This window comes from Cavia porcellus, unplaced genomic scaffold, assembly GCF_034190915.1.
Source record: "Cavia porcellus strain 051 isolate PalLab524CR breed Dunkin Hartley unplaced genomic scaffold, mCavPor4.1 scaffold_22, whole genome shotgun sequence".
NCBI lineage: Eukaryota > Metazoa > Chordata > Mammalia > Rodentia > Caviidae > Cavia > Cavia porcellus.
The window spans coordinates 39,008,181-39,024,962 of record NW_026947505.1 but is presented as its reverse complement, the minus strand read 5'-3'; the positions used below and the strand labels follow the sequence as shown (position 1 = coordinate 39,024,962).

The window sequence follows — 16,782 nt, the reverse complement described above, 5'->3', positions numbered from 1 at the left end:
TGATAAAACTATGAAGTTATAAATGCAAGTTATAAATTCAGAAGTTCAGTACATAATTTTTTTACAGACTACGTCTTCGTTGGGCTTTTGAATTTTTATTATTTATAGTTGACTCTGGAAATGTAAATATTTTACATAATCAAGGTATAAAATTGAAAGGAGGAATCAGCCCCTGGAAGTCAAAAAAGAAGAGTTTAATTAGTAATTGTGTTGTTATTGCTGGCATAATAACACAACAAAAGCTATTTCAAGTGATCTAAAGTACAGCAATTTAACTTCACTTCTTTAAGATGTAAACACACACACACACACACACACACACACGCACATATATATAGGATGCAAACTTTATTTGGATTATAAATTGTACTTAGTAATCATTTAGCTAGTGAAAATGATACCATTTTAATACAAACTATTCTAGCAGTATGGTATGGTTAAAGTAGGTGGACAATTATGTGATATTTTACTATTTCCAGTATCACTATGAACAACTATACAGTGGAACAAAGATTAGACATATAATACAAATAGTTAAAGAAAGATAACTGACTTGCAATATCAATATGAATACAGTAAAGATTTATATTTTAAAAACTTGCTTTTCTCTAGATCTGGTCACTTGAAAATTCTAGAATGAATATGTAATCTAGTAACAACAAGCAGCACTAACACCTGGTTTGTGGTCCCTGTGTACTGTGTCCCTAAATTTTCCAGAAGAATGGAGCTGATGTGTTAAACTATAAAATAGAGAGAAAGCTTGTGAGACCATATGGAAAGGAGTCTGTAGACTAACAACTTTAGAGATTTACATATGGACCAAACATACATGTGAATCATATTAGATCTTGATTCAAATCAACAGTTAAAGAAGCCAAAAAATAGTATAAAATGATTAGAAATTTGAGAACTTATTGTGTATTAGTATTCAGTGAATAATGATTAAGGCATATTTCAATATAACATTAATAAGGAAATACTGACTATGTGATGAGACTCTTGTTATGTTAAAAAAGAATGTACTTATGTTTTTGAGAATTACCCTTTCACTGGTTATCTATAACCACAACCACAAAGTATCAGTGGCGTACCACAGTAGGACTGTATCGTCCATCACAACTTAGGGATATTGGTGAGAAGGCTCTGACATAGGCTTGGAAGAACAATTCTTCTTGCAGCTTGAATTGTAGCGGTGACAGATGGCTGTCTACTAATCTAGGATGGCCTGAGGGCACAACCAGGAAAACCATGTTGTTCTTCTTCAACAGGGAAAGACGGTCATGTCTGAGTGGGAGCAACTATGTCTTACAAACAAATTCCAAGGGAGCCTCTGCCTGTGTCTCATTCACTAACATCCCATTGGCCAAGGTGAGTCACATCGCAGAGCCCAGTGTTAGAGGGCAAGGATGCATGGAGAATGTGGCATCCTTTTGGTAGCATGCCATCATGCTAAAGTAAAGAAAATAGAGATTTCTACAGGGAGCCAGATTATTTGTGAACTGATCATTGTTGAAACTGGATAATGAATACATTGAGTTTGATTGTGTATTATGTGTTTGAAATTTTCCATGGGGAGATTCTAGCCCCTCCATTAGGAAAGTATATTTTCTTGGGAACTTTGATCTTCAGATCTTTCTTATCTCCATTAGGTTGAATCAGAAGTCTAGGCACTGTGGGGAGGCGAACATGGGTAAAGGGTAGCTGGGAAGGTAGAGGGCTCTTGAATATACTGATATATTTTTTCTTTCTCTGGGAAAGACATTTCAGAGTAGTTCAGTTTTTATTCACTAAGTTTCAATAAATGCCTGCCTGTCTTCTCTTATAAAACTTTGACAGAAAAATTGGGTCCTTTATGTGTCACATACTATTGGATAGACACGAACAGATGTTTGTTTGGGCCTACAATTTCATCATGATTAGTTTGATATTTCCTTCCTCCTTTCCTCCTCCTCTATTTCTTCCCCTCCCTCTTTCCTCCTCTTATCTCTCTTCTTTTATGCACTTATTTTAAAAATAGTGACTTAATGTTTACTATGGTCAGGAACTATGCTAGATACTGGTGATGAATGAGTGAGGAGAAAAACAGATTTAATTAAGCCTAAAATTTATTGTACAAGCTAAAATTCATAATGCATGCAAAAACTCTAGTGGTTTACATTCATCAGAATATGTTTTTATGATATTTAAATGATAATTGTCCCTTTTTAGCAATAGAAATCCAGTGTAAACTGTTTTAAAACTAAGCAACTACCTCTTGTAAATTCCAACTTTTAATTATTCTTGTCTTCTAAAGCTTTGTGTTTCTAATTATAAATAAATTATTTTCTAAAGATAATTTTTATAGCCAAGTCTCTGCAAATTGCATATTTGAGCCACACTAAGCATTTCATATAAGTGAGATAGTATACACTCAAAAGCGGAGTGTAGCATTTGAGAGCATATGAAATTAACTGTATCGTTTCCTTAAGACAGGTTCAGTCTGAATTGTTTATACATTTTCTAAATGTCTTGACCAGAAAATTGCATTTGTGGCCTTTTTTGTCACAGTAGTATGGTGTCTTCAGCAAGTAGAGTTATCCTATGGAGAAACAAAGGGCTTGCCAGAGATGATAAGAGTAGTTTTAGTTTACATTTGGCCTCAGGATTCACTGCCAATTTATTGAAGTCCTTGAAGAGTCATTCTGGACTTTGGGAAAATGAGAAAGCCTAGTTTGGGACAGCCAGCCCCAGCGAGACAAGCTAGACTTGTCAAGGAGAATTGGGAGAGTAGCCAGGTCCTACTGATTCCCAGGCATCTCACTGGAATTCAAATCCCCTTATGACAATTTAGACGTGTTTGCTTGCTACCATTATCTATTTGAGACTGCTCATAGGGGCTGGGAAGATCAAGGACAACTAAAATGACTTTGCATCACTTAGAAAACCGAGACTATTGGAGATTCCAGGCAAAGACTAGTGTTTTTGCAGTTTTTATTTTAAGCTGCATTTTACTTCTGGCGGTCTATGAAGAACTCAGCCTTTGTGATTGTCTCCAGAACAGATTCTGTTTTGTACTAGGGCTATTTTCAAGAAGAAAGACAGTTCCAGATGAGAGCCTTGAGTGTGTCTCTCCCCACCCCCAGCTGACTTCTTCTGTAATCTCCTTGGAAAGAGAGGGGAAAAAAGTCCACAAAAACAAATGTAAGAGGCTGGTGAGGTGATGCTATACATATGCATTAAAAGTGTGAGGGCAGTAGGTCTTCCCAGCTGTTCACTAAATGCTTTGGCTGCAGGCACGATGGGTGAGCTTGTTAACCCTTCACCTCTGCAGAGGGGAATTTGCAAGGGTGAAGTTGCTAATGTCCTTTCAAATCATCAGCTATTTGTGGTACCAATAAAGTGCTCATGATGAGCCCATATGGTGACAAGGGCTTTGGCCGGAGCTTCTTTGAGCAGCATGCATGTGCCATGTTGCAAACTAAGGAGAAGCACTGGAGTTTTACTCATGAGAATAGACTTTGGATGATAAAGTCCCTAGGTTTAAATATGGGCTTGCGAGTTTCCGGTCACATGACTGACATCACTGAGTCTCAGCTTCTCCATCTGTAGAATGAAATAGCGTTGCACATCACAGGAATGATGTGAAGATGAATTAACACTATGCAATGTGCAGAGGATGGTGAGTTAATTAGAGTACCTTTAAAATGTTGATGATGAAGATAGTGAAGAGGAAAAGGAGGAGGAGGAACAAAAGAAGAAGAGGAAGAGGAGGCTTTTGTATACACAGTTAGGTCCCCTGGGAAAACAGCCCAGCAGAGGGGAGACAAATGTTCCCCGGCACCCACATGCCTCTTATTTGTTCTGCAGCTACTCTGCTTTTCATCTGCCAGGGTTGGCTTCCATATCTGAGTCTCTTTATAAATTCCCTTTTCATGATGTTAGTGTGTACAAATGAGTTCTTCCAGCCAAGGTCGGCAGGCTATTGACACAGCTGTTGGTATGTCTTCTATAATCGTCTCTTTACTGAATGTTTCTTCAACTGCTTCCTTTAACTTGAGTGATTGATTGATTGATTGTAATGTTGGTAACTGAACCCAGGGATTTATGCATGGTAGCAAGTACACTGCCTTTGCATCCCCAGCCCTGACAGTCTTTTAAAATATAGTCTCCAATAACTTTCGTAGGGGTGTATCCTTTAGGATGAAACTTCATCTGAGTATGTTCTTGTGCTTTTGCAGCACTGTTATATGGATAGTGGTGGAGGTTTGCACAGTTGTGATTCTTGCTGGTTATGATATGTTGGTTTAGACCAGGAATCTGAAGTCTCCTCTGGCTGTAGCCTGCTTCTTGTTTTTGTAAATAAAGTTAAGGAGAACAAGATTGGCCTATTTCTCACATGGTCTGTGACCATATCTGCCTACTATCATAGTGTTGAGTAGCTGCAATATGTACCACAATATGTACCCTAAAACAACAGCATTTACTACCTGGGCCTTTAAAGACAAAGCTGGCCACCCTGGAAATAGAAAGGGTAGTTAGGTTTTCTATCACAGCTCTGGGACTTTGTGTCCTATTACTTAGTATTGCAAAATGGGAATTTTTTTTTTTAAGGTGAGAGGAACATGGATAAAAAGTTAATCACTTTCAAGTTAGGAGGTAGAAATACTGCCCATTTTTTCCAATGGAGAAGAATAAGTATGCTTAACAAAACATTTTATCAGGAGATTTATATCCAATTTCTTTAGATGCTTTTGTGATACTCAGTTTTCAAATAATTTGGCTAAATCCACTAAGCTGCTAGGGTGAGTTAATAAAAGCTTCAGTAAGAATCACATCACTGGCTCTGTGTCCAGCTGTCCCTGGAACCAAATGCTGCAGCTGTGTGTAAGTAACAGAATAGAAATAAATCTCAGCATAGAGTTAAGTCTGGTAATATGCAAAGAGAGGGAGATTAGTGAGATCACATATAGAAGACGTAAGTGAAACAAAGAAGGATCAAAGGAGAACATCTTTAAACACAGGGAGAAGCTTGTTGAAACATGAAAAGAAATCTCAAATTCTTATATGTAATAATTTCCTGAGGCTTCTTAGATGCTGTAAAAATACTAAGAAACAAAAGAGAAGGGAAAATGACAATAATGGAGATGGAGGGATGAGGTTGAAGAGATACAGGATGGAGGGAAACAAAGCACATGGCTGGCAAGGGGGCGGCAAGAGCTCACTGTGTGCTAAGAGAAAGCCTAGCAAACAGTGCTGTGCAATTCATTTCTGTTCTGAGGCACTTTTGGAATGGAGTTTCATTCAGCTGGAGCCAGAAGATGCACCATAAGCTCTGTGCCCCATTGGAGGGACAATAGCACAAGGCCAGCAGAGGGTAATTGGCTGGTGAGAGCTGTTTAGTGGTTATTGGTTTAGAAGTTATTTTCGTGGCTGGAAGAGGAGATGATAGGGAAAAATGGAACCATTCTGGACAGTAAGAGTTCAGAGTGGTTATAGGAATATTGAATATTACACTGATGAGGATATGGAAATTGCTAATATAAGACTTCAGTTTATGAGAGAGAGAGAGAGAGAGAGAGAGAGAGAGAGAGAGAGAGAGAGATGAAAGGAATGATTTCCAGGTCCCATTGGTTCCTAATGATCTGTGTGGAAAGGACAGTCACTTAATGTCTGATAGGCTTAGCTTTCTGTGGCATTGGGTTATGTGAAACAGGGCAGAGATGTGAAAGAATCCAATGTTGCTCCCAAAGGTGCACAAATGCTATAGCTTTATGTCAGTATTATGTCTACATTTAAATGCTAGAGGCTCAAGTCTACCATCTGTCTGTCTATCCATCCGTCTATCTATCCATCAATTTATCTATTAGCCTCTGCCTTATCTGTTTACCATCAATCATCTCTCTGTAATCTATCCTGAACAGTGTGGTCATTTTTTTGTATTGCCTTAACCAAAATAAAATGCTTTTGGGGGATTTGAAAATGTTCACTGACTTTAAGCGTCTGATCTGTCTACACAGCCTGGTGGTGGGGAAAATTATTATTGAATGATTTATGTGTTAACTCATGGTAGAGATTAAATGTAACAAGCAGTGAAAAAACTTCTAGCAAGTCATAAATAAAACCCAATAAGATATTTGACATGTTTTGTTAAAAAGCATTTATACTCCAAAAATCACAGAATGCATGGTTTGGTAGCAGCTGTGGGCAGAGGTGGGTTGGTGGCACCAAGATGGAGGAAGACATGTGGGCATCTCTCAGGTGCCGAGTGTGGCACCTGCATTCCTGCCTTTGGTCCTTACAATAGCTGCAGGGCCATCACTGTTCCTTTCCCTGGGGAAGAGCAGAACTTTAGGTTTCAGGGAGTTTGCTGCTTGCCCGATGAAGAGTTGAAGCTCCAGATTCAGGCAGGTGGCTCCATCTACGTCTGCCTGGTTTCCATCAGCTCCTCAGTGGAGTGCTCCCTGACTTAACTGCCACTACATCCTCTGATTTGGGCTTTGGTTGGTGTGGGAAGTGAGAAGAGCACAGGCATGGCTGTCCCCCAGTCTTACACTCAAAGTTCTGCTCTGTCACCATCAGCAGAGTGAATTTGTGCAATTTACTCAATGTTGTTTGCTCATTTATCAAATGAAATATGGACTTTACAGGACTCTTTTGAGGCTTAAAGACATCACTTATTAATTGTGTGGCACAGAACAAATGTCCAGGTACTGAAATAATATCTTCTTTAGTCTTTGTGACATCCAGAGCATCTGCAGTACTGTGCTGGGGAATATGGAAGGAATGGCAAAGGCTGGACCACAGGGCTCAGCAAGTTTTCAGTTTAGCTGAAAAGAGAAAAGGCTCATGCATCATGACAGGCGGTATTGATCTGTGCCTGTGCTTTATTTATCTTGAAACCTGAGGTCTGAAGCTGACTTGATTTCAGTAAGAGTACGTTTCCTCAGATCATTGGTAAGTTTTATAGGTGATTTTAAGTGGCTTCAGAATACTGTCTTTCCTGTTGCACGCATTGATATTTGCTTTGTTTTAGCTTTAAGTGTGTGTGTGTGTGAGTTAGCGACTCTTAAACACAATGGAAATTTTTCTTTTCAAACAGAGGGAGATATTGGATTGGGGAGTCTGCTTCACAGCGGTGTTTAACTCTTAACAGGTTAGAGATTAAAGAGCCGATGCTCAGAAAATAAAACCTTCTAAGAATGTGAAAAAAAACTACACCCAAGGAAAGAAAAAAAAATGTATTATCGCGTGGTTCTCATGAAATTCAATGTGACTCAAAGCAATATTCAAATTTGCAGAGGTGCTTTGAGGAGTCTCATTTTGCTTCCCATACATCCACTTCAGGTAAGATGACCTCTCATTATCAACTACTGGATAGGCTGAATATGTTTCCCTCAGTGAAGGTCATCCTAATTATTAGGCCTCACCCAACCAAGAACTTCTGTCTCCCTTTGTGTTGAAATAGCTGACCACTGAAAACTCTCTGCATAATATCCTTTGTATTGCCCTTTTCCTGCCTGATATAATCAATCACCCTGTTTCTTTGGTTTTTAACTAGGAATATTTATAACTTCTAGCAAGTCAACTGCAGTGGGAATACTAAGATAGGCGAATGTTTGATACTTGCAAAGCCCTTCTAGAACCTTAAATAAACAATGTTTTATAAAAGAATAGTATTTTCCTGTTTAGGTCAGAACTTTCTACTTTAATGAGAAATCAATTTTGCATAGTGTATTTGGACTCTGATTTCATCTCTCTGCTCTCATGGCTTTAAGGAAATAGCTTAGTGTGTATTCTCGTCCTATCGCAGAAAAAAGTTTCCTTCTTTTTTTTTTTTTTTTTTAAACACATAGGGGAATTGTGCCGTAGTGGGGGTAGGCAATGGGGCTTTAGGTAAGGACAGCTGCAAGTAAGTGGACTCCATTTGGTCTGTGCTTCAGATGTATTTGCTGGTCTGGACAGACAGCTGGCCAGTGGGTGCAGTCTCTAACAGCAAAACTGACTCCAGAAGTCCTGCTCCTCAGAGTCGGAAAATTCTGGGCAGGCGGAACATTTGCTTTAGGGAACAACTGTTTTGAAAGAATAGCCTGTTTGACACTCCCAGCTGTGAGAGCCATTTGTGAGAAAGGCTCCACACTAGGCCGAGGGTCAGGAACAGCTGTTGCCTGGAGCTTAGATTTCCAACCAGAATAAATTGTTGGCTCTTGGATGGAATTTTGATCATATATGGATTTGTTGAAATTCAGCTGTTGGCTTCTATAGGATATGATTTAATATACCAGTCCTGAAGTCCCTGGTCATTTCAGCCTTTAGCAGCTGAAAGCAGACCCCCTCCTATGTGAGACACCTGAGCTTTGCTCTCTCACTGTTACAACTTTGTATGGGATGTCTTTGTATACAGGTTCCTGCTGCCAGACAGATAATGTCCACAGCACCTGATACAACACATGTTATCCAACAGTCTTAACTATACATTCACCAAGTAAAACAGTACTTATCTAATCTAGATAATTATTTTTAAAAAGACCTATATAGGATGAGAAAGGGAATTTCAGAAATCAAATGATCGAGTAAATAATATGGAGAACAAAGAACACACACACACCCACATCCCAACTTTGTGAAACTGTAAGAAGCTAGCACACAAAGAAGCTAAGATATAGAAAGAAATACAGCATGTCAAATATGCAGCCTGAAATATACGGTAAAGATGAAGTTTCAGTTTCTAGCATAGTGTGGTTCTCCAAAGCACAAGGAATACTTCAAGAGACAAGCCCAATATTCTTCTTGGAAAAAGGAGCTCCTTAAAAGATTTTTGCCTGGGGAAATCAGGAATATTGGAAACAAACTAGATATTACAAGGCTGGCTACAATTTCCAGAAAAAAAGTTATTATAAATCTCAGTGGTGTCGTGAGAAACAGAAGCTCAAAGAATTTAGGATGTATCTTAAAAAGAATTGTAATTAGTTTATAGTAAAACCTGCCTTGTGAGCCTTCCACAAAAAGCTAGTCTGTGACAGGAGTTTGGAATCAATGAATTAAAAAAAGGCATATCTGGAATGCTGTCACTGTTTGATTGTATGGCCATTTTTTTATGCTTTGATTTTGTAACTTGAACAACTACTTCTAAGATAACAATATGTAATTTATCAACTAGCGATTTCTTACTGTTATTTTTTGACTAGTCATTTCTTGCTGTTATTTTTTGAAATTCAGTATCATTTCTATCCTTTTTTCTGTTTGCTTTTTTTTCTCTATCATCACTATGCAAATACATTGTAAGAAAGGCAAATTCCATATAAAGGCAAAGGATAAAACAAATGGTAGGTAAAAAGAAAAGGTCATAAGGAAGACTAAATTTATACCAAAAATGTTAATGGATTTAAAAACATAGAAGCCAAATGAAGATAAAATACTGTAAGCAATAACCTTTACAAACTAGAGCAGGAAGCAGAGATCTGAGAAGCCAAAGAAGATACGAGGCAGTGGAAAGTGAGGAGCAGAAACTCTGAGCTCAGGCTTCAGGGAAGAGACAAGAAGAGAAAACTGTCCCTAAAACAAGGGATGGAGTACAATGCTAAGGATGATGTACAATAGGAGAGAAGGACAGGGTTGGAAAGCACAGGGAACCAAAATGCAATTGAAGATGAAAGGTCAGGTAGAGATTTACATATTTTGCAAGGCACATGATGTTCAGACAGTGTATGAATATTGGTACTCCTGAAGAAATAAACCTAAATAAAGGAGTAAAATACTTAAAGAGGATTCTAGAAGACGTTCCATAAAAAAAATGAAATAAAAATCTGTAGATTCAAAGAGCAAATGGAATTCCAACAGAAACCAATAAACTAGATATATCCTAGTAACGTAATAAAACTTAAAAGAAAAAATTATTTTTTGGGAACCTCAGCAAAAATATCCAAGAACAAAAACATTCACAGTGGTCTTGGGTCTCTCCATGACTGTATTTAATGCAGCTTAGAGAAGTGGGTACATTAGAGACACAACTAAAATGAAGGAAATCGTAAATGTTTAACATAACAGGAGGAGTACATTCCTGGGAGGTTCAGACAAAAATAGATCCAGAAAATATGATTTTATATCAGACTTTGGGGCAAAGGCATTATACAAGCATTTAAAATAGCAAGGAATACAATTAACAATGGAGGTTTCATAGAATAGGAATACGGAAACTACAAATTTTAACCCAAATCTGTAAGCTTTACATAAAAATTGAATCATTAATTTTGGTTACATAAAATCTTAAAAAATTTTACATTGTGAAAGTATCACAAGTGAAGTCAAAAGACAAATTAAAATGAAAATATTATTTCAACTCACTTGACAAAGACCTTAATTTCATTACTATATAAAGAAGTCCTATAGTTAAGAGAATTATCCACAACCCATTGTAAAATGAACCAAGGATAATATCTGTCACAGTGATTTAAAAAAATCAGGTGGCTCTCAAACATAGGAAAATATGTTCAACTTTACTGATAAGAAATACTCAAGTTAAATAGAAGATGATATAACATTGTCCTCCTATAAATAAGCAATGACCACAAAATTTAGTCTCAATATTTTGACAATTAGATACAGGCATTATTTTGAAGAATGAATGAATGAATATATATGTATATATATGTATATAATTTTTTACACATTTTCTAGAGAACAAGTAGAGAACATTCTAGCAAAATTAGGAATATGCATACCTTCAGTGAACTAATAGTTTATCATTTTTAACTTTTAGGAATTTATCCTACACACATTGTCATCCTTATGCAAAACAACATATGTGCAAGAATACTTTGCTGCAGGACTTATTTTTATGGGAACAAAAGTCTCACTTGAAGAGGAGACCATCTATGGGAAACTGGGGAATTGGTGAAATGGATTATAATATATCCCCATAAGGGAAAACTTAAACATCTGTTACAAAGAATGACACAGTTCTATATGTGCTAATAGGGAATTATCTCCAAGAAATATATAAAAAGGCAACAAAACAATATGTTTACCTAGTTACCATCTGTAAATATTTATTGGTTTTGTTGAAGGAGATTATTTGTTTGAAGTGATTCATAAGAACCTGGAAGCAACAGTTATTTTGATAGGGAAGGAAATGTTATTTTTCACTAAGTCTGATTTTGCATCTTTAGAATTTTGAAGCATATGGACATAATGCCCATTGCCATGGTTTGGATGTTTTGAGTTGTATGCAGGGTCCTCAGTGTGGTGATGTGAGAGGTGATGAGACCTTTAAGAGGCAGGGCCTACAGGAAGAGTTTTAGATCACTGTGGGCATTTTTTTTTTAATAAGGAACTAACACAGTGTTGTGGAATCCCAGTCCTTTTTCGGCTTCTTATCAGGTCTCCCTGTCTTGTATACTCTCCTGCTGTGGTAGTGCCTGGCATCTACCATGAGGTGATGCAGCCAGGAGGCCTTCATCAGAGTGAGTGCCATAATGTTTGCATTTGCTGTCTCCAACTGTGAGCTAAGTATACCTCTCTCCTTTATAAGAATCCAATCTCAGATTTTTTTTTAAAACAAGAGGCTGACTAATCTGCCCTTTGACTATAAGTTCCAGGAATACTTCTTTTTTTAAAATTTAGATTAAAAAAAAAGCAAAACAGAAAAAAAGAGTAGAAATAATAGAGATTTAAAAAAAACAGTAAGAAATCACTAGTTGATAAATTACATATTGTTATCCTAGAAATAGTTGCTCAAGTTGCAAAATTTAAGTACAAAAAGTGGACAATCAAACAATGACAGTATAAACCATGCCGTTTGATGAACTAACAAAAGCTTCGTATGATTATCTATCTTGCACACTCACTGGTCATTCTAGAAATGCAAATTCAAACAGCATTGAGATTTTATCTTACTCCATAAGAATGGCTGTGTAAATTTTGTTGTAAAAAAGAGAGGGGAAAAAAGTGCTCTAAAGGATACAACTGCAAGTGTGTTTGGGGTGTTAAATAGCTGACCATATTAATGATTTTGGTTGGATCATTGAACACAACTGTTTACAGTCTCACTGTTTGAATGTCCACTTTGTATGCTTTGATATTGTGACTTGAGCAACTATCTCTAAGACGATAATGTGTAATCTATTAACTGGTGATTTCTTACTGTTTTTTTTTTTTTTTTTTTTGTAGTTCTGTATTACTTGTACCCTTACACCGCTTTGTTTTGGTTTTTTTCCCCCTTTTTCCTTTTAAATAAAATAAAAAGAAAAAAAAAAAGAAATCAACTGATGACAAATGTTGGCTAGTCTATAGAGAAAAAGGAACACTTCTCTACTGTTGGTGAGAGTGTAGATTGGTGCAGCCACTGTGGAAATCAGTATGGAGATTCCTCAAAAAACTAGGATTGGAAGTTCCATTCAATTCAGCTTTTTCCTTCCTGGATATTTTCCCAGAAAAATTGAAAAGGTCATATCACAGTAATACATGTGCACCCATGTTTATAGCAGCACAATTTATAATAGCTAAATCTTGGGAACAACTAAAATGCCCATCAACCACAGGAATAGTTCTTTAATCGTTTCTTTTGAGGCTCATTCTCAGAATTAAGAGGGCCTTTGTCATACTTTAAAACATTCTATGATTATGGACAGCATCTCTACATTTGACCAAGTATCAGCAACCTGAAAAGATGTACAAATGAGCATATTATTTCTTTGCTTTAAAACTCTCTCAGTTTCTCCCTAATATAGACTCACATTGAAAACCTCCAAATACGGACTTGCAGGACTTTGCTTCGTACTTTGTATCAATTCCCAGTACTTGCTATCATCTTTACTCCAACTTCTAGCCTAGGTGAAGCAGCATGGGTGGGTCGGGCAGAAGATGACCTGAGAAAGAGAAGGGGAAACTCTCTCCTTCCCATTTAATGATCTTGCTGTTGGCTGCTGCTGATTACATATTTAAAATGATTCACTTTTCCTCTCTCTGAGTTTTATACATTGTATATTATTACATTATATTCATAATTATATTTTATATTATAATAAGATTAAAGGCAACCTTAATCAGAAACACTTATCTATAATCTCTCCAGTGTATTCATTGTGGGTATTTTTGCATTCTTTGTCCACTGGTCAGGCTGTGTCCACAACCTTTTACCAATTCCCAAATTCCCTACATTTCTAATCTCTGAGTTGAGTCTTTAGGTTTAATTTACAGGCTTTGATTGTCATTCTTCAGACCACGATGGTACACTGTTTAGTACCTGGTGCAGAGGTTGGCTGGTTTTATGTTGTTACTCATTAGACACAAAAATAATTGCTTCTTGAAATTTTCATTTAGTATCAGGGGAAGTTAATAGACTCCTTTAGTTTCTCATATGGCTATTTAATGAGCTGAACTCTAAGGTCTATTGTGTTTGTTGTAACTACATTGGCTAATAATATGCCTTCCATTTGTTCAGTATGCAAAATAATTATTTATTGTAAATCCTCACCTCTTTTCACTTTCCTTTCAATTCCAGTACTTAGATAACAACAGACAATTCATAGGGAAAATTATTATTGCTTTGACTGAGTGTTGTAACATTTTTTAAATAAAAAATGTATCGTCTAGAATGTCTGAAGAGTCAAGCTAATGTGCATCATGGGGAAAAACTTGTAGGCTGTGGATGTCTTTTTGTGTAAATTTGATTTAAAAGAAAAAGCAATAACTTACAGGCTCAGAAAAGAATAAACCTTATATTGGGAAGGATCAATCATCCAGCATACATAAAAAATCCTTACACAACAACTGTAAGAGACAATCCAATTAAAAAGTGGAGAAATTTTGAATAGATACTTTTCCAAGGACAACATGCAAAATAGTCAAGTGAACTCAAGGAAAGACAGTCACCATTGCAAGTTATTAGAAGAATAAGCATGAAGACTACAGTGAGAGATCATTTCATACTCACTGGGATAGCAGTGATTTTAGCAGCAATATGGCATTCAGACAGTAAGAAGTACTGATGAGGATATGGAGAAATGGGAACTCTCATGCATTCCTGTGGGAATGCCACTGTAGAAGCTTGCAAATTCCTCAGGATGTGAAAGAGAATTCCCATGTGACCCAGCAGTTCCTGTCTTATATATATCTAAGAGACTTGAAAGCTTGCTGATGAAGAAATTACACATTAATGTTTATAACAGCATTCATAACAGCAAAAAGTAGAAAAAAAGACTCATGTTCCCATCATCTGATGAAAGAATAAACAAAATTTATCTATTCAATGGGATGCTCATCTATAAAAATGAATGAAAATGAATAAAGATGAAGTAGAGATACAGGCTACTTATAGATGAACCTTAAAAACATTAAGTTGATGAACAAAACTTATATAAATGTCTTTCAGACATATCTGTATATCAATATATAGTCACATATATAGATATGTCTGATGGAAAAATCCACAAAACCATCAAGAAGCTTAGTGATTACTAGCAGATGGGTGGGAAATAGGAATTTGAAATGACTAAAAATAGGTACAGGGTTTCTCTTTGGTCTCATGGTAATATGGAATAAGATAATAGTGATGATTCCACAACATGGTGAGCCTATTAAAATCCACTGTAATTTACCCTTTAAAATGAGTTTTATGATATGTCATATCTCAATCTTACGAAAAGCCTAATTCAATATGACTCTTGTTTGAGAAACTAGTACCTTGTTTAAGATACTAACAAAAACTGAAAACAGAAAGGACATTAGAAAAAGAAAAATTACCCTGCAAGAGCTAAGAAACTGAAGGAAAAAATGAAGTGATTCTTTATCCAGACTTGTAAAATACCCTGTTAATTAAGGAATGAAATAAGGACCAGAAACAATAGTCAAAAGCTTCATAGAGAAAGCTTTCAAGTCTTATACCAGTTCTTACAACACTCCTATCCTCCTAATAATATAAGTAGCTGTGATTGTACCAGAAACAAAACCAAATACAAATGAACCAAGAAAAACCAATACAGGTGGCTCCCAATTTAAGGTAATTAATTTACAATTTTTCAATCTTACAGTGGTGTGAAAGCAGTAGAATTAAGTAAAAACTTTATTTTGGAGTTTGGAGTTTAACCATTCCTGGATTAGTAGGCACATATTATATGGGTCAAGTTAAAACGTGCACCTTTAGAAAAAGATTAGAGGCAAAATCTGTTCAGATCCACATAATAAATCTGAGAAGGTTAATTCTATATATTAATACTGCTAGTAACTATTCATCAGGGGAATGCTATTGTTATACTGCAATTTGATTAAGAAATATCTGCCAAAACCTTCAAGTGTTTGGAGATAGGCTTTTGGAAGGTGATCATGGCGATCATGGTGATCATTACTGATGGGTGCTATACTTATCATTGATAAGTTCTGAGTTGAAAGTATTATTAGGAGATGGGGCCTGATGGAAGGAAATTGGCACTGTGGACATGACTTTGAAGGATATATTCTTATTTCTAGCCATTTCTTTTCTCTCTCTGGTTCTTGGTATTCTCTCTGTTTCTTGCCTGTCATGAGGTAAGCAGCCTTCTACACCCTTCCACAGTGATATTCTGTCTTGCCTCTGGACCTAAAAGCAATGGAGCTAGCCAGCTGATCATGAGCTGAAGGCATAGCTAAAACAAGCCTTTCTCCTTTCAATTGTGTTTGTCAGGTATTTTCCCAACATACCCATGATCATGAGATGCTTTAAAAACAAAAAGCCTGGGATTTAGCTCTGCAGTGAAAGTGCTTGCTGGCAATCTCAAGGTTGTGAGTTTGATCTCGGGTAGAAAAAACAAAAAACAAAAAACAAAACCTCAAACCAAACCAAACCAAAAAAAAGTTCTTGACCTTAGCAGAAACTCAACTAAGAATAATCAGAAAATTAAAGAATGTTTGTGTGTTCTGAGGGTCTTACAAAGGTAACCTTCATACAAAATAGAATAACGTGGAAACTCAAGGGAATGTTGTGGCTTTGATATCAGATCTATTGAGATCTTAATCCTCATAATATACCAAGACATTAAATCTTTGAAAAGGTCCAAAAAGACTATTGTAGTCAAAAGAGTAGCTTTAAAGTGAAAAAAAAAAAAAACCCTCAAAGTTCTAGAACTTTCAAGACCTAAGATATTATCATTGGCTTTAATGACAATGATTATGTACTGTACCTAGCACTATCTGTTATGCCCATGAATCAGTGATACGTAAGCCACGTATCTGTGTGTGTTGCTTCCAACTCTGGACCCCACTCTACTGTAGGCAGATAAGGTCAAGGGTTATTGAGCTTTTGCATTACACCCTGCTATTTTATCAAAGTGTTTAAGCTGACTTTCTCCAATACCTTTCTAAACAAACTTTACATGACTTAGAAGTCAGCCACTCAGTCTTCTGGAGGAGGCAGCCAAAGACAGCTCCCACCTCCTAATGGAAAGAATATTATCAAGCACTATTAACAACCAGCACAGCAGTACAATTTTTATTCATTCTTCATTCATGTGTTTCTCAATTAAAGAGGCAAAAACTATGCTCAACTCCTAGCTAAATTTCCCTGTTTTAGACGTCCAAATGAAGTTTCTTAGGAACACTGAGTAGCAGATGATCTTCATAAGGAAACCTCTACTCTTCAAAAGCTGAATAATTACATCTCTCACCTAAGGTCCACAAGAGTATAGCCATTTATGCTTTCATCTCCATTCTTTTAGTCTTTATTTTTCAAGATATGGTCTTTCTTGTCTTGCTAGTTAAAGACTACTTTGGTCTATGTTATACATAAGGCTCAGTTCTGAATGCTCTCTGAAGCCAAATTCATTATTTTGTGTG

The 16,782-nt window shown here is 36.5% G+C and overlaps 1 long non-coding RNA gene across 1 annotated transcript in view; it reads left to right on the top strand.

The window, feature by feature from the left end:
* Positions 1-1,268: 1,268 nt before the first annotated feature.
* Positions 1,269-16,782, top strand: part of LOC111755787 (uncharacterized) — a 174,829-nt gene continuing 159,315 nt past the window's right edge. Inside the window, exon 1 of the long non-coding RNA XR_010041973.1 lies at positions 1,269-1,368. This is a non-coding gene — a long non-coding RNA (uncharacterized LOC111755787). The remainder of the gene's footprint in view (positions 1,369-16,782) is intronic.